Here is a 19,211-nt window from a genome sequence, read left to right on the forward strand (position 1 = left end):
GGGTGCCGCAAAGTTTTCAGCGAGAATACCTGGGTACCTGTGAGTTTAGCAGCTTGGCTTGCATCTCTTCTGAGATTAGTAGTGAATCCATGGAGCTGGGTTGATGAGTTTACATGCAGTGGCTGTTGAATGTGAGTGTGATACATATGGTATTCCTTCATTAACAATAGTGCAAACCATAGTGTCAAAAGAAAAAGGAAGTGGCGGAGAGATAGCACAGTGGTGTTTGCCTTGCAAGCAGCCGACCCAGGACCTAAGGTGGTTGGTTCAAATCCTGGCGTCCCATATGGTCCTCCATGCCTGCCAGGAGCTATTTCTGAGCAGATAGCCAGGAGTAACCCCTGAGCGCTGCTGGGTGTGATCCAAAAACCAAGAAGAAAAAAAAAAATAAGGAAGAGAGAGTGAATAAAAAAGGAAGAGAGTGGGCCCGGAGAGATAGCACAACGGCATTTGCCTTGCAAGCAGCCGATCCAGAACCAAAGGTGGTTGGTTCGAATCCCGGTGTCCCATATGGTCCCCCGTGCCTGCCAGGAGCTATTTCTGAGCAGACAGCCAGGAGTAACCCCTGAGCACCGCCGGGTGTGGCCCAAAAACAAAAAACAAAAAAAACAAAAAAAAAGGAAGAGAGTGAGAAAGAGAGAGGAATAAAATGGCTGCCTCAGAAGCAGGTGGGGAGAGTTGGGGGAGGGATATTAGGGTCATTGGTGGAAGGAAATGTTGATGGGTAAAGGGTAGTGTATATTGTAAGACTGAAACTCAATCATGAACAACTTTGTAACCAAAGTGTTTAAATAAAAGGAAAAAATTGTCTCTTGTGATGTGACTTTTGGAAAAGCACCTCAGTGTGAGAATGCTTGCAAGAAAGAACAAACGCCAAGTCAGAGAAGATTGGGGATGTCCTGTACCCAAACCCCAGGGTTTTGAGGATGCTTAGGGGCCAGGTGACGTTCACTTGCCCACTAGATGCTCTGAGGCTACCATGGCCCAAATAGGGCCCTAGGACTCCCTTTATATGCCTGAAAGCAAAGTACTGCGCTGCCTGAGAGTTCCTATAGTGCCAGCCCCTTCCCCAGCCCTTGCCCTCTGCAGCTCCTTCATCAGGCAAATGCTAAATTCTCTGCTTTGTAAGAAATAGCTGCTCAGGGGCCAGAGAGATAGCATAGAGAAAGAGTGTTTGCCTTGCATGCAGAAGGACGGTGGTTCGAATCCTGGCATCCCATATGGTCCCCTGCCAGGAAGAACCCCTGAGCGCTGCTGGGTGTGACCCAAAAACCAAAAAAAAAAGAAAGAAAGAAAGAAAGAAAGAAAGAAAGAAAGAAAGAAAGAAAGAAAGAAAGAAAGAAAGAAAGAAAGAAAGAAAGAAGAAAAGAAAGAAAGAAAGAAAGAAAGAAAGAAGAAAGAAAGAAAGAAAGAAAGAAAGAAAGAAAGAAAGAAGAAAGAAAGAAAGAAAGAAAGAAAGAAAGAAAGAAAGAAAGAAAGAAAGAAAGAAAGAAAGAAAGAAAGAAAGAAAGAAAGAAAGAAAGAAAGAAAAAATAGCTGCTCTGCTGAGAAACAGGCTCCTGGTGCTCTGTGTGTGAGTTGCAAATGAATGGAACCGAGGTGGGATCAGGAGCCCCCAATTTAAAGTCAGTTGGTCAGGAGACCAGGTAACCTCTGGGGCTGGCAACCGGGGTGAAAAGTAGAGAAAGGATCTGATGCTCTCCACAGGTCAGTATCACAGGTGAGCCCGTGGACACACTGTTGGTGTCCAAGAGTTGTTTATTTGCACAGAAAAATCTCCATTCATACATACTTACCAAGGTGGGAGGACTGGATGAAGGATATTCAGATGTTTAGGAACCTTCAGAAATACATTATTTTTGCTATTTCAACTCATGCATGCTTCTTTCTGAGCTCTCAGCCCAGAGTTCCCACCACCTGTCACCATAGATGGGGGTCCTGGTGACCTTTGAGACTGCAGAGAAAGGCAGCTTGGGGCCCTGCAGGGAAGATGGAGGCGGAACCTCCTTTCAAAGGTGCCCAAAGGACCCTGTGGTCCTCATGAATGGGCCCTGATTAAACGTAGAGGCTGGAGCCTGGCCGCCCAGCACTGAGCCGAGATCAGAAACCATTTCCAGCAATCCTGAGTCTTTTAAGTTTTTTCTCTGTCTGCATTTTTCATCATTTGCCATTGATTTACAGGCCCTTCCCAAGAGCCCCTCTGGTGTCTGCCTGGCAGGGGAGCTGGCACCTCGCCACCCTCACCCCGGGCTTCTCCCTCCTTCCTGTAAGGCATGCTGGCACCATCTGCCCATTGGTGGCCTTGGATCCTGCAGCCCCCATGATCTGAACAGTCCATGTGGAAGGGTCCTGGTAACCTCATCCTCCCCACCCAGACCTCCCATTGCACCAAGGCTATGGGGGTTTTGAAGCAAACATCTGGCAAATAGGACTTCTGCCCATTCCACTTCATAGCTTCTCCAATTTCAAATCTACCCCCACCCCAGATATACACCTTATGGGTGACATCTCTATAGTTACCTCTCATTCTCCATTAACATTGAATATAGGTCACAGGGTCATGGACAGAGTGTCAGAAACTTGGGGAGAAAGAAAGGCAGGGTGTCTTCTCTCAAGTGGGGCTAGAGCTCTCTTTAGCAGCAGCCCCCTCCCCAGTCCAGTCTTGTGGGTAGGGGTGGGTGGGTGTATTGGGTCTCCTTTGCCCCTTCAGGTCCAGGGGTACAATAGCATCTACAGGATCAATCATTGAGTGCCTAAACATTCATTTCTTTAGTCCCATGTATGCCTGCCAAATCTCATCCTTTCATTGCTGCAAGACCCAAGCTGATAGGTCTTCTATGCCTTCCAAGAGTTAGACATGGGGACTTCTAGAAGGGAAAATCCCAGATGGAAATGGAAGACCTCAGGGTGAGGTTCCAAGGATCCAGAAGAGTCGTGCTCATTCCCCAAGGCTCGTTTTGTGCCCAAACACCTTAAGAGCTACCTCTTTGTGGCTGTCTGGAGATGTAGAGAGGTAGGTAGGTAGATCAGTACATAAGGAGATAGAGAGCAAATAGACAAAGAAATGGTTCTGTTCTACCAACACTTCTTTGTCTAAAAATTTCTGAGGCTGGACTTTTACCTCCTAGCTGGAAACAGTAGAGTGTCTTGATGAAGGAGCAGACCTGGTCCAGACAGGCCTCACTAAAGCTCTTCTGCCATCCCAGGGCATTGACAGGTATCAGGCCTGGTTAAGCTCCCCAATAACTATGTTTTGTCTAAAAGTGATACGAAGACCGAGCAAAAAACAAAAACAAAAAAAAAGACTTGGCTAATGATAAACATATCACCCTTCCTAATAAACCATTGGGAATGAATGGCTGCAGAGAAGTCAGATCAGAAGCTAGTTCAGTTGAAGCAGTTCCTTCTTTTAATTTCTCAGCTATCTTGTTGGCTTCCCCCCACTCTATCCTCTCTTGATCACAGCCTGGCTTCCACAGCTCCATATATCATGGCAAGATTTTGATCAGAAAGATAAGAGAACTTGCATTAAGTAGGATGGCTGCTATAATAAGATCCAGGGTAGCAAGAAATGAAATAAAGTCTGAAATCCGGTCAATGATATTAAAGACTGTTATTTCTTGACCATCACCACTGTTGCCTTGATCTGTAAGGATGGAGATAGTTCCTTATCATTTAAATATTCTAGTCTCCAGGAAGAAAGTAGTCAGGGACAGGAAGATACACTCCTCATCCCACGGGCACCATCTTAGAAGATGGTTAAGTTACTTAGACATGTGTCATTGGTAAGTTGGCTATATGGCCACACCAGAATCAAACATTGATGAATGAATAGCTCAGGATCCCGCTCAAAACTCTGTATAGAAAAAAAGGCCAAGAGGGCGCTGAGTGATCTTGTCACAGGTCCTACTTCCTGTGTCCTTCACATACTAAGAAAAACTCCCTAAGCAGTGCCATTGTTGTCACTCTCCTTTAGAACTCATTGGCTCAGGCTCGCTTTGCCAGTTCTCTCTGTAAGGAAGCCTGACTGGTAGTTAGGTTCTTCCAGGGAATCACAAGCAAGGATGCTGAGCAGCTAAGCCAGACTGTCTTGCAAATGGAATAGCTACAGTGTGGGGGTGAGCATTAACTGGCTCTGCTTAGGAAGCCAGGAAGGAGTGAGCCAACTCAGGAAGGGGTGAGCAAGCATATACATACAGTGGGTAGGGTGAGGGTGTGGCTGGATCCCAGAGAATGGAAGCATCACTCCAGTGTCACTTTCCTTGCAGATAGAGCCGTCCACAAAGTGAGGGGACACACTCCCCAGAACACCTGAACCTCATCTGATGATCTTGGTAATCAAGAACACTTTGCCCCAGCCCAGGATAGAGCTCCGTGGAAACACTTGGACTGGCCAAGCAGGAATCAAAGTTCCACTTTTGGACCAATCAGCTGTGACCTGGGGCCCAGTCAGACACAAACAGGAAGGTCCTTCCTCCAGGTGGAGCGGAACTGGAAGTAGATGAAGCTCCCAGAATGAAGGGTCAATGTGGACGCTGGGCAGAGTGAAGATTGGAAAGCGAGCCTGGCCAGATGACTTTGTCTAGTAAGGATCCGAGTTAGGAATAGCAGGACTGGGCCCAGAGAGATAGCACAGCGCCGTTTGCCTTGCAAGCAGCCGATCCAGGACCAAAGGTGGTTGGTTCGAATCCCGGTGTCCCATATGGTCCCCCGTGCCTGCCAGGAGCTATTTCTGAGCAGACAGCCAGGAGTGACCCCTGAGCACCGCCGGGAGTGGCCCAAAAACCAAAAAAAAAAGGAATAGCAGGACTTTAAAACGTCTTTTTTTTTTTTTTTTGGTTTTTGGGCCACACCCATTTGACACTCAGGGGTTACTCCTGGCTATGCGCTCAGAAATCGCCCCTGGCTTGGGGAGACCATATGGGACGCCGGGGGATCAAACTGCGGTCCATCCTACGCTAGTGCTTGCAAGGCAGACACCTTACCTCTAGCGCCACCTTCCCGGCCCCTAAAATGTCATCTTGATTAGAATGGTTGACGGTCATTGTTTAGCTGCATTTTCTAGTTTGGATACAGAAGATGTATTTTGAACTGTCTATGTACTGGTTTTCAGACAGTGCTCCCAGGAACTCTGGAACTCTGGGATTGAAGACTGGAGATGTGTGTGTGTGTGTGAGTGTGTTTGTGTGTGTGTGTATGTGTATGTGTGTGTGTGTGTGTGTGTATGTGTATGTGTGTGTGTGTGTGTGTATGTGTGTGTGTGTGTGTGTGTGTGTGTGTGTGTGTGTGTGTGTGTGTGTGTGTGTGTGTGTGTGTGTGTGTGTGTGTTGAGGTGAGGGGTGGACCTGCAGGGATCTCTACTGGAGGAAGAACTGAGAACCATTTCTTTTTTTTCTTGGTTTTTGGGCCACACCCGGCGGTGCTCAAGGGTCACTCCTGGCTGTCTGCTCAGAAATAGCTCCTGGCAGGCACGGAGGACCATATGGGACACCGGGATTCGAACCAACCGCCTTTGGTCCTGGATTGGCTGCCTGCAAGGCAAACGATGCTGTGCTATCTCTCCGGGCCCAGAACCATTTCTTTTAAAATGAATTTGCTTTCATTTCTACTCCTTTTTCTTTCTTTTCTTTTTTTTTTATTTTACCAATATTTTGCGGGAGAGTGATGTGGGGTTTGGACCATATTGAGATGTGTTCAGGGATGATTCCTGGTTCTGCACTCAAAAGTGACCCCTAGTGATGATTCTCAGAGGACCCATTTTCGATGCAGGGATTCACATCTGGGTTCAGCCACTGCAGCCTCATCCAAGGCAAATTAATGCCTCCTGGGGGCCAGAGAGATAGCACAGCAGTAAAGTGTTTGCCTTGCACGCTGCCAATCCAGAATGGATGGTGGTTCAAATCCTGGCATCATTGACTCTCTAGCAGCCTATATTGCCCCCCTGATCTCTTTCAGGGGTGATCCTCGAGCACAGAATCAGGAGTAAGCCCCAAGCATTGCCAGTGTGGCCCCCAAACACACACACACACACACACACACACACACACACACACACGTTCAAGCAAAGTCCCAACAATTCACCTGAACAGCTATGCCACCACGGACTTCCTCCCTCCATATCCACCGCCTTCTTTTCCTGTTGAAAATGTGTCAGAGCCCCTACAGTGCTCTGAAATGACCTCCCCAAGCGCACCCGCAACACACAATGTGTTAAAACATCCCACTCGAGTGCCCGGCTCTAAAACAAAAGAGAGACGTAAAATCTGCTGGAACGTGTCTGCGCTCAGGCCCAGCTGCTCTGGGAGATGCAGGAAGCTGGCAAGAGCCGGAAGCGCCTGCAATGGCTGGGAAGGTGACAGATGTTTGGGAAGCTGGGGCGCTCAGTGGAGGCTCCACCGCTGGCGGCTGTGACATCCTGAACTGTGAGCAATTCTTGGCACGCTCTGACTCCTGACTCCCTATAGATTCTGCTATGCACCCTGGAACTTTCCGGTGGCTGTCAAATGGTGCAGACACTGGCTGGGGAAAAGCCAAGCATAGCCTGTGAGAGCTTTGGCTCCTGTAAGGAGAAAGGACTTCACTTCCTGATGAGAAGGTCCTTCAGCCCCCCAACAAAAGTATGTGGATGGGGGCGTTCCCCCTGCTTAGCCCTGCCCAGACCCCAAGGCAGTAACTCTCTCTTCCTCTGTCCTACATTTTTCCTGTTGTTGTTGTTGTGTTTGTTTGTTTGTTTTAAAGTCACACTTGGTGGTGCTCAGGGATTACTCCTGGCTCTGCACTCAGAAATTACTCCTGGCAGGCTCTGGTGACCATATGTGATGCCAGGGATCAAACCCAGGTCAGCCAAATGCAAGGCAAATGCCCCACTGTGCATGCCATTTGTACTCTAGTCTCTCCTCTGGGTTCTAGTTGGCATTAGGGAGCCAGATATGTGCTAAACATGCTTCCTGGGTGGACAATGTACCTCCACATTGCTGGGAAAATCTGGACAGAGTATGGGAATGATGGGACATGAAGTGGAAGGAGGCCAGAGCTCTATAGGTCAGGAAATTGGAGGGGCAACGTGGGACAATATTCAGGTGGTGGTGAGTAGGAATGAAGGTACCAAGGATGGAGGAGCCTACTATACCTCTGTAAGAGGAATGGGATGATGGGAGGGACAGACAGGCCATGACATTTGGGTGGACCTGTTGTGAAGCCCAGAGAAACTAGAGTTTGGTGGCAGGAGCAGTGGAAGGTCTGTAAACTGTCTGGGGGGGAGCTGCTTCCAAGATCCCTGGGGGAAAGGGCAACATAATAGAGAGTGGAACAGAGTCTGGGGGCCAATAAGAAGGGGTCTCAGGGACATGGGACTAGAGGGCGGGGGTGAGTGTAGAACCAGTTCAGAGGCAAAATGGCTGGGAACATGCAAGTGGCTGACTGGGCATCTCTGGCCAGCATAGCCTCTCTTTACCTCAGTTTCCCTCTCTGGGACACTGGACAGATGAGCTGTGGTGCCGGTGAGAAGGAGCCTGGAAGGGCAGGAAGTGAGGAATGGCAGGAGGAGAAAGAACCAAGCATAATGCGACTTTAAGATATTGTTTTTTGTGTAGTTCATGCTCTTTTTTGGGTTGGTCACCCAGGTCTTCTATCTGTTTTCAGTGTCTCTGTGTGCAGAGAGTTCAAGAGGGATCCAGGTTGATTCTTTTGTGTGTGACTGTCCAATTTGCCCAGCACCACAGATGGAAGAGAGTTTGCTTTCTCTGGTGTATGGTCTGGTTTCTTGGCCATCGGTGAAGTATCTGTTATTATGTGGTTGTTTCTTGGTTCTCAATACAGTTACATTGATCGATATATCTATTTTCATTCCAATAACCAGGCTGTTTTATTATTATTATTTGTTTTGTTTTGTTTTGTTTGGGTGCCACACCTGACAGTACTCGAAGCTACTCCTGTCTCTGTGCTCAGGAGCAATGCCTGTAAGTGCTCAGGAAGAGCATATAGGGTACCACAAACTCAAAACAAGGGCATAGAAGAAATATATCAGGCAAGTACCTTCCCTCCTGTACTGTTTCTCCAGCAGCCATACTGTTTTAGTTACCAGTACTTTATTTTTCATTTTTGTTTTTGTTTTTGTTTGTTTGTTTTGGTTTTTGGGCCACACCTGGCGGTGCTCAGGGGTTACTCCTGGCTATCTGCTCGGAAATAGCTCCTGGCAGGCACAGGGACCATATGCGACGCCGGGATTCAAACCGCTGCTTGCAAGGCAAATGCCACTGTGCTATCTCTCCACCCCCCCCCCCCTTTTTTTTTTACCACCACTTTGTTATAGAGTTTGCAGATAATGTGATGGTTCCATATTTTTTTTTTCTCAAGATAGCTTTATAGCCTTTTGGCGTCTTTTGTAGATGGGGCAATTGAGTTTGGGATTTTTTCCTTTCCACAACACTTGTCTACCTGCTCTTTCTAAGTTTTCATGTTGACTGTGGGCGGTGTTCTTTAATATCTTCTCTTGGGTTATTCCATGCCCCTTTAAGCCAATTTTTTGTTTTTATCCTTTTGTTTTCTGCCTCACACTCTGCCTAACCTCTTGGAACACACATGCCATAGGTAATTATGATTCTTTGAGTCATGCTTGCTTTCTTTTTTCTGTGAGAGAACCAGAATTCTCCCTAATTGGGTTACTTTTGTGTCCCCAGCTCCTCCTCCTCCTGAACTTGGGTGGGTACTTGAAAGCATTTGTCAGTGGAAGGAATGAGATGCCAGAGGACCATTGGGGCAAAGTCCCACAGCCTGTATGCACTCATTTCGGGTCTCTTTCTCCCAAGTTCAACCTTGCCTCCTCACCCCACGGGGGGGGGGGGGGGGCATTTGTTCTTTGAGACTCCTGGATTGAGGGAGATGGATCAGATTTAGGGAAACAAAGGAGAGGGGTTTTCACATGTGTGTTGGGATCAATGTGGAACCCTTATCCCTGGGCTGCAGGAAGACAGTATATATGTGGGGAATGGGGTCGAGAGGGAGGAGTCACCATCTATCCCTGCACCAGGTATGGATCTGGGGGTGGGAGGGAGCTGGGAACCTTTCCAGGAAGCCAGAGGCAGGAGGGGGGCAGATCCCAAGTCCTTCTTGGACCCAAGGGAGGGAACAGCAGACCTGAGCTCAGCACCCTTGCATATACCCCTGATTGCCCCTACCCAAGTCCTCCTCCCCAGAGCTCCCCAGAGGCCATTTGCCAAAACAATAAAAGTTCAACATCATCAATGTGACCGAGGCTTTTGCTGACACCCCTAATGGACATGTCAGCCCTGAGAGAAGGGCTGCCTACCTCGTCTGTTTCACAGAGGAAAACAGACAAAAAGAATGGCCAGGATGGCCCACTAGGCCACTTGCAAGTTCCCAGAGATGCCACTTCCTGCAAGTGATCTGTATTCTGAGCCCACAATCTGGGTGCCCCCTGATGGGCCTCTCCATGCTGGCAGAGGGGATGGCAGGGCCCTAAGCAGGAGTCTCTGCTTATCTCAGTGGGCAGGAAGCTAGGCCAGGAATGAGATAAGGAGGAAAGAAAGGGAAGGCCTTAATGGTGGGGGCAGCTGCAACCCCACTCTCAGGGAGAAGAATGGCAGGAAATAGCCAGAGAGAGGTCAAGTCTGCAGCTGTGGGGGAGGGGGCAGAGGGCCTGTCTCTATAAATAAGCAAGTCCAGGGTCCCCAGGAGAGGGGCCAGAGGGCAGGAAGCCAGAGTCTGATCTCAGTGGCTGCTGGTGGTCATTCGTGTCATCCTGGGATTCAGATCAACGGTTCGGACAGACTATCACCTTATCACTTGGTCCTCTCTCTCTCTCTCTCTCTCTCTCTCTCTCTCTCTCTCTCTCTCTCTCTCTCTCTCTCTCTCTCTCTCTCTCTCTCTCTCTCTCTCTCTCTCTCTCTCTCTCTCTCTCTCTTGTTCTCTCCCCCTAGCCTCCTGCTCCAGGTAGCTGTCCTCTGGCTCTCATTGGCCCAGTACTGACAAGTCCTTGCCTTGGCCATGGGTTCTGGGTCTGTCTAACCCTCCACCCATTCAGCCAACCCTCCACCCTTCTTTTAACCCTCACCCATTCTTCCCTCCATCTCCCCTCCTGTCCTTGAGCTTCCCTCTGTGCTGTTCCTTCCACCTACACATGCTTCCTTCCATCTCCCTGCTCATCTGTCCCATCTTAGACCCATCATCTCCAGGAAGCCTTCTCTACTTCCCAAGTCTGGTGGGACCGATTGGGAGCGACGTGGAATCCCACTGCCTAGTCCTCCCTTTCTGTGGAGCCTAGCAGGGCCTCAATGTTGTCCCTACCTCTGTGCTCTCAAGTCTGCATGCAAGTGGATACTTCTGCGAAAGTCAGAAAAGTGGCAGCAGGCACCCCAGTCTTACTTGCCCACTTTGGCGATTTCTCCTACTTTCCTCCCTTCTTGCCTGCTCCTTGTCCCAGCATCCAGCATATAGGTCTGAAGTTTTTCAGTGCTCCAGAAGGGCTGAGCCTGATGGGGACATCTTAGGATAAGGGGGGGGTGGGGTGGGTTGTCACCCCACTTACAGAAAGTGCAGGACAAGAAATAGAAAGAGACCTCAGGGAACTGGGCTGGTGGTTTGCAGGAAGAGAGATGAGAAGGTAAGAATGTAGGCCTCAAAAGAGGAGATGGCCTTAGATGGGACTTTGACCTGGTGAATGGTAGTGGGCTAAGGGGCAAAATAGGGAGACAAGAGGCAGGAAAATCTAGGGGGATGGGAGTATGGAGGAAGCTTTGTGAAATGAGTGGTTGAAAGAGAGGAACCATATTTGAAGGGGATGGGAAGGATGAGCAAGAGAGAGAACACTGCACAGAGAACCCAGAAATGCCAACCAATTTGTGCCCAGGTGGGTATTGGGATACCCAAAGAAGACACAGACAGATGCTGATGGTGGGCTGTGCGGCCTCTGAGTGGGACTGTGAGAAGGTGTATCGTGTGTGAGTGTGGTTTTTGAGATAGTGTTTGAAACAGTCTGCGAGGGTGATGTATGAGATTGATGTGTGAGGGTGATGTTTGAGGGTGGATGATGTGGGAGTGTGATATTTGAGATAGTGTGTGAAGGCAGTATGTTTAGGTGGGTGATGTGTGAGTGTGGTCTGTGAGATATTGTGAGAGACAATGTGTGAGGTGGTGTGTGTGGTATGTGGGGTGGTCTGTGAGAGTGAGCAGACCTCCAGTTCATCCTCTCCTCAGGAGAAATGCTCATGATCAGAAACTTTAACGAAGCCAATGACTCATGGGCAGTGGCAGTAATTCCTAAGGAGGATGGCAGAGTATAGCCTCAAACATAGCAGCAGCCAGGATCATGCTGGATCTGAGGACAAGATAATGAGCCCAGGCTGGCACCTGAAGGCTGCCTACAACCTGGATGCCCGAATCACAGAGGAAAAGCTTAAATGAATCTACCCAAATATCTGTCCTCAGGGCCTCCTCCTATCTCTCCAAATTCATCCATCCCATATCTAGAACCCCCTTCACCAGGATTGGGGATCTGGGACCTTCTCTGAAAGACTAGCGGGAGGGAATAGGACCAGGAACAATAAATCCAGAAGCCTCCTGAGGTACAGACTGGTTGAGGACCTAATGGAGACCTGCGCTGTTGGGACATCTTGGACAATGATTTCTCTAAGGATGGTTCTGATTTGGATCAGGGTCCTGGGGCCCAGCTTTGAGATCTCAGGCTCAGATCTTCCCAGACCAGCCTCTCAGAACCAGCCCGGGGTTCTAGAAGCTTGGGTTCTAGATTAGCGTGTCTATTTCTGAAAACACACATTTAGCTCCACAATCAGCACACAGATGACCCCAGATCTTAATAGCTTAGACAATGCATATATATATATACACACCGGGCAGTGCTCAGGGGTTACTCCTGGCTCTACACTCAGAAATCACTCCTGGCAGGCTCGGAGACCATATGGGATGCCAGAATTCGAACCACTGTCCTTCTGCATGCAAGACAAATGCCTTACCTCCATGCTATCTCTCCAGCCTTAATTTATTTATATACTTTTATTTAAAAAAATGTAAAGAGCTCTTTTCTACTGAGCTTGCCTAGACTCCAAGGACTATAACCTCTTCAAGACCCACAGCCGGTAAGATGTCCCCACCCGGGGCCGAAGAGATAGCATGGAGGTAAGCTGTTTGCCTTTCATGCAGAAGGTCATCGGTTCAAATCCCGGCACCCATATGGTCCCCCGAGCCTGCCAGGAGTGATTTCTGAGCATAGAGCCAGGAGAAACCCCTGAGTGTTGCCGGGTGTGACCCAAAAACCAAAAAAAAAAAAAAAAGATGTCCCCACCCAACGCACGTGGGGCCAATTCCTGCCATGTGATTGGGTACCCAGAGACTTATAAAGCATGGCGGCCATGCTCTCTGCCTCTTTTCTACTGAGCCTGCCTAGACTCCAAGGACTATAACCTCTTCAGGATCGACACCCGAAACGCGGCCGCGAAGCGAATGAATTCCATTTCTGCACATTTTAAGAAGCAATCTACAGCCTTGCCAATGGAGTAATTTGCAGTACACCCCCATATTTACAGAAATCAAGATGGCTCCTCTAATAATCTAAAAAGTAGGAAACAAAAAGGTATCCTCTCAAATAAGAAGTTTAGAGTAGAACTATGGAAAATGTTCAGGGAGCTCAAAAAAAAGCATCAATAAACTTGACTGGAGCAAAATTAAGCATCAAAAAGATTTGTCAACTGAAATTAGAAATTTTCACACAGAACGAACAGATCAGAAAAACTGAGCTTATCGGAGCCCTTATCCCTAGCCTGAGGAGTGCTGGGAGGCTTAGCAGGCCCCCAGCCGTCCTGGTCTTTTTCCCCTGACTCCAGGCCTTTCCTGGGTGCCAGCTCAGATAGTCAGAAGTGGGTTCAGGTGGACTCTTAGTGGTCCCCAGGTTCCCCCCTCCCTCCGTACTCCAGGGGGGGGGTGTGCATGGGGAGGAGGGCAGGCAGACATCTGGCTTCCAGTTTCCTCCTTGATTCTGGAGACCAGCTCTTGCCAGGTATAGGGTTTTTCTCCCTTAGACTTCAGTCTTCCCCTGGGAACCGATCTAGGTGGACTCTATAGGGGTCAACAGGCTTTCCCCCTATCTCTCTCTACACTAATGGGAATGCGCTGTGGGAGGAAGGCAGGCTGTTCTAGCACTGGTTTATGTTGGGACAGTCAGTGAAAATTTTTTCTCTTTGTTTTCATATTGATAGTATTGTGTGCATATATTCTATATATCCATAATATCCATCTTGTACTGGAACCTTGATACTGCCCTACAAAGCTCATTTCTAATATTTTACTGCCTCAGTCCCAACCCTTACTTCCCCCCATCCTCCCATGTAGGTGCAGCTAATGACATGAAGCTCACCACATAGAGTGATAAGTGCAGTTAGAGAAATAACTACACTGAAAACTATCATAACAATGTGAATGAATGAGGGAAAAAGAAAGCCTGTCTCGAGTACAGGTGTGGGTGGGGTGGGGAGTAGGTAGATCTGGGAAATTGGTGGTGGGAATCCTGCACTGGTGAAGGGGGGGGTGTTCTTTACATGACTGTAATCATACAACTACAATTATATTTGTAATCACGGTGTTTAAATAAAGATAATAAAAAATTTTAATAAAAAAATGCAAAGAAAAAAAAGAAAATGCATCACATAGTTGACATAGTTGATCATAGTACTTTTGTTTCCAATAAGTGAAAGTAAAATTATTGAAAAAAAAACTAGAAGGAAAAATATAAACTAGAAGAAACAAAAGAAAATTAAGGAGGAGAAAGAAAGAAAAAAAAAGTAGAGTAACAATTGTATTTCCAATGAAGACATTAATACAATGGCATAAGGTTTAGTAAGCTCTTATTGTTACTATCCATTTTGTTAACTGGTGTGTTCCTATAGGGATGATAAAATCAAATGAAAAGAAATTCAAAGCACTATTACTGATACTACAATTTTAGGCTGCCAGCCTTCCTGGAAGAAGGAAGATATGGAGGAGGGTACTCCACACTCTTTCCAAAAATACCCTGATGATATCAGCCCCCCAAACTGAAGTTTGGTCAGATCGTTTTCCCTGAAGAGAATGATAGAGGGTAAGTGATGAGGGAGGACCATTGAGAACTGGTGATATTGGGTGATGGAGGCAGCAGGCATGACTTCAGCAGGGCAGGGGTTTGACCCACCCTCTCCTCCTGAGATGGTCAGCTTTCTGCTGCATGGGCTGGTGTACCCATGGTCTTTTATGGCTCAGAAAATGTATATTTTTATCTCAGAATTCTATGGTCTCAGCTGTAGGCCAGGCAGAAGACAGACCTTCTCCTTCCCAACTTATATTGTGGCCAAAGGCCACACTCAGGGACTCCTGGACAGTGCCTGAGGCAGCTTCATCTGAGCAAGAGTCAGCATGGTGGATCTCAGCATGAGCTCAATGGAAAGTGGCCTCCCTCTAGGTTCCCTGTGTCAGAGTTTGGACTGACCCAGCAGGGTATCATATGCCCAGGCACATAGGAACAGCAAGGACAGGCAACATTGCAGATATAATGCAGACACGGAGCCCCCAAAATGGAGGTGTTTGTAATGCCCACTGAAGTTGGATAGGGATAAAAATAGGAATAGACTCTGACAGGATCTGTTGGACCTCTACTTCTCAATGTTGTTAGTGGGGGTAACATGGGACAAGTCAGGACCCCTCAAAGCCTCTGTATCTTCTTCTGTGTCATGCAGAATCTTCTGAAAGTGTTTGAAAAATAAGCTCTCTTTATATCTACAAGCAGCCCCAATATTGCCCATAGTTAGCCACACCATATCTTCCCCACTGAGAAGAAAGCCTCAGGGTCCAAAACAAGGACCTGAAGAGATACAGGTCTGTAAGCAAATGCCGCCAACACAGGAAATAATACTCACAGTGAAAGGGAGTAAAAATGGGTTCAGGAATTCAGCGCACAACCCTTTCATTCCTAAGAGGCAGGTAGCTTAGTGAAGGAAGACTAGAGAATGCTTTCAGCTTTCCTGAGATCTATTTTTTTTTTATTAATAAGAATCAGATCACAGCCTAGGGTGGAGAACAAATACTGAGTAAGGTGGGACCCAGTAATTTAACACCAGATCATACCCTGTGTTGCATTAAGCCCTTTGGATAGGCTTGGATGGTGGTGGATGGTGGTGATGGAGACCTTTCTCCTCCAGCCCAGGACCTGCAGCAGGCAGGTCAGCAGATTTAGGTAGAGGTGAGGAAATCATCCATAGACAGGTTCCAGGAAATATCAGCTTTATTCATGCCCTAGCCAACATGTGTGGCTTCTATCATGACCTTTTACACTGGATTCCTATTCAGTCCTGCATTGTACCTTGTTCCTCAGCCATCTCTCCTCCTGTTATTTCTCCATCCTCCATCCATGCAAATCCCCCTGGCCCCTAAGGCCAAACCTTTTTGTTACTTACCAAAGACCCCGCCCAGAAATGGGCAAGTCCTGTAGGTAAGGTTTCCTGTAGGTAAGGTTACACAGGAAGAATGGGGGGATGGGGCTACACCCTGGGGTGAAGAATGAATACTGAGTAGGATAGGGTCCAGTTAATCCAGCACCCCACCGAAACTTCTCCTTGGTTTCCTTTCCCACATGTAGTGGACACTTTCTCCATAGCCCCCGAGGATCTGTATAATAAACCAAATGAGTTAATAAGTGGGTAACCGAGGGAGTAACCAAATGAAGGATAAGTGAGTGAATGAGTGAGTGACCGAATGAGTGATCAGTGAGTTAGTGACTGAGTGACCAGTGAATGCCTACTGAGTGACCAGTGAGTTCATGACCAAGAGAGGCCAGTGAGTGAGTGACAGGACAAAAACATTTTCTCTTAGAGGCAAGTCAGAAAAACTGTCCTGTTGTTACCTGACAGCAAGATTTCCCCACATTGCCTTCTTCTGAGCTTACTTAGGATGAGGAATATTCTAGAAATAGCTGATAAGAAACTCTTCTGCCATAGTCTGTCCCCAAGACAGAAATTACCCTATTGTCTACCAGCCATCACTGACTCAAGCTTCCCTGCCCCAGCCTCAAGCTCTTGTCCCAACCCCAGCCTTGGTGGCTCCTTGCTGCCAAAGAGCCTCACTGTAACCACTGCAGTCTGAGATCACGGCTGACAAGACCCAAAGGGATGGCTTAAGGAGGCACCACCACAGCAGTTTTCCCCAGTAAAGCTGAACCTGAGAGCAAACCCTTTACCCCCAGGGTGCTTATTCGACTCCTCCTGGGGTCAGGAGTTTGTTTGCAAAACACTCTCTTGCAGAATCATTTCATGTCGTTTAAAGCATTCAGCGAAAGTGGAGAATTCACTTCTCATGGTAAAGAGGGAGAGCTGTAAGAAAGCAAGAGGTGAGACTATAAACACAGACAAAAATGTTAAGAGCTCTTGTGTGGTGGGCACACTCCCTGTGCTAGAAGTCGAATGTATCTGATGAGAGTTCATATTAAAGCCCTAAGCCTGGGTTCCTCAAACTGTAAATATATACAGAGACCTCCTTTAAAGAGTCCTGAGAGGGCCAGAAAGATAGCACAGCAGTGGGGTGTTTGCCTTGCATGTGGCAGACCAGGTTCGACTTCCAGCATCCCATATGGTCCCCCAAGCTTGCCAGAGGTGATTTCTGAGTGCAGAGCCAGGAGTAACTCCTGAATGCTGCCGGGTGTGGCCCAAAGACATATAAAACAAAATAAAAGAGGGGTTGGAGCAGTGACACAAGAGGTAAGGCATTTTCCTTGCATGTGCTGACCTAGGACCTTGGTTTGATCCCCCAGCATCCCATATGGTCCCCCAAGCCAGGAATGATTTCTGAGCGCATAGACAGGAGTAATCTCTGAGAATCACCAGGTGTGGCCCAAAAACCAAAAAATAAAATAAAATAAGAGTCCTGAGTGATGGTATAGAGTCAAAACCACAAGCCTCAGAGGTAAATCAGCTTCCAGGGCAGGTCCCTCTGGGCCTGGTATAAGAAGCCCAAGCCCACCTGTTCTGTCCAGCTCACAGTTCACCTGGAGCTGGGTGGGAAGGGCTGTGCTGTGGCCAAGGCTCTGCAATATTTAATGCCAGACATCTTGACAGCTAATATTTACCTCTGCATGCTTCCAGCTTCTAGGCATGCCTAGTAACATGCCCAGCAGAAATGGTCCCATTCCAGAAGAAGAATTCAAGGTTTAGAGTAAAGAACTTGTGCACAGTAAATGGCCACATGGTCACCTGTCCCCAAATCCTTGCAGATGCAGCCTGTGCTTTGTATTTACTCCCCTCCCTAACAGACACCTATCATGTGATGTCTTCCTTGCTAAATCAAATCAGCAGTCCGGTCATGCAGGCTCACCAAATACCACATGGAACTGTCCACACTCTCTGTGACGCTCCCAGCGAGAACCCTCTTGTCCAGCTCAAACCTTAACACAGAAAAAGGTTTTGACAAGCCCTGCTATTAAGAATCTGTTAAATTTGTATCCCAAACCTCCATCTCAAAAGGGGGGGTAGGAGATGAGTTTATGGGGCTGGAGAGATTCTCAAAGGGCTGGAGCTTAGGTCTTGAATGTGGAAGTTCCAATTCCATCTCCTGCACCTCTTGGTGCCCCGAACACTGCCAAGTGCAGCTCCCAAAGCTAAGAAATAAGTGCAAATTAAAACTAACATATCAAGAGGTCCTACAGAAATCAGGTAATCTACTGCTTTTGTTTTGTTTTGTTTTGTTTTGTTTGTTTGCTTTCTGAGCCACAAACCCTGTGATGATCAGGAGTTACTCCTGGCTCTGCCCGCAGAAATTGCTCTTGGCTTGGGGGATAATATGGAATGCTGGGGATCAAACCAAGGTTTGTCTGGATCGGCTGCATGCAAGGCAAACACCCTACTGCTGTGCTATCACTCTGGCCTACTGTTTTTTGTTTTTTTTTTTAAAGGGGGCCATTGGGACATGGTTATGCAGAAAGGGAAAGTGCCTTGTGAGGAAGAAGGTAACAGCGTTGAGGAGACAATTCCTGGGAGTCACCAGAAGTGAGAAGAGAATCTGGAAGGTTCTCCTGGACAGACTTCAGGAAACATCAACCCTGCTGGCACTGGCCTTGACATTTCCACTTTAAACTGTGAGGTGATCAGTATCTGTTGCTTAAATACCCCCAGTGAGAGGGGACCCCTTCTGCTAGTAGCCCTAAGAAATCAATGTGGGGCTCCTGGAGATGGTGACCTTGGTTTTTTGTTTGAGGCCACACTTGGTGGTGCTCAGGGCTTGCTCCTGGCTCTGCTCTCAGGGATCACTACTGGCGAGGCTCAAGGGACTATATGGTGCCAAACTCTGATTGGCTGGCTGGCCACATGGAAGGGCAGCATCTCTATGACAGGAAGGTGACTTTTGAATGAGGCCAGGAAGAACTTGCCAGGAAAGAGGCAGCACTTGCCTGAGAGCTAGGGAAGGAAGGAGGAGACTGCAGACACCTAAGGGAGTCACAGCTACAGAAGACATCATAGAGGAATGGACTAGAAGGCAACCTGCCAGAGCTCCTCCTCCCCAGCTGGGACCATGGCACCTCGGATCATTGGCACCAGTGATGAATTTCACTCCATGCAAGGTGACGTGTTGGCAGAGCTGTGAGCTGGAAGGGATGTGACCTGATAGACATCATGCAAATATCTCTGAGCAAGAGGACACAGCATGGGAGACTGTAGAGGGGGGAACAGAAAGTTTGGGACTGTGCTGGGGCCAGACAACAGCTGGGGTGTTGGGCAGGATGATGAGATAACAGTGGGGAGCAGACAGGGAGCAAAGGCTGGATTCCCTGCTCATTCTGATGTGGTCACAACCAGGATTTCCTGCCACCCAGATGCAGGCACAAGGGGAGATGAGTCAAGAATGACTTCTGGGCTTGGCGTGAGCAAATGGAAGGTTAGTGCTGCCCTTGCCTGGACAGAAAAGCTGGGATTCTGCCGGTGAAGGTTGAAGGAAGAGAGGAAGATGGAGAGTTCAATTCTGTGCTTTGTTGCTGTCCCCTACCCAAAGGATACCTATTAAGCACACAGGGAAAATGCCTTGGTAGGAAGAAGGCAATGGCATTGGGTCAAGTTTACAAGTGAAACCTCCTGCTCAGCTGCAAAGCAGCTCCCAGAGACTGCTTTAGAAAGCAAATAAACTGGGCCCGGAGAGATAGCACAGAGGTGTTTGCCTTGCAAGCAGCC

This window comes from Suncus etruscus, chromosome 9, assembly GCF_024139225.1.
Source record: "Suncus etruscus isolate mSunEtr1 chromosome 9, mSunEtr1.pri.cur, whole genome shotgun sequence".
Lineage (NCBI taxonomy): Eukaryota > Metazoa > Chordata > Mammalia > Eulipotyphla > Soricidae > Suncus > Suncus etruscus.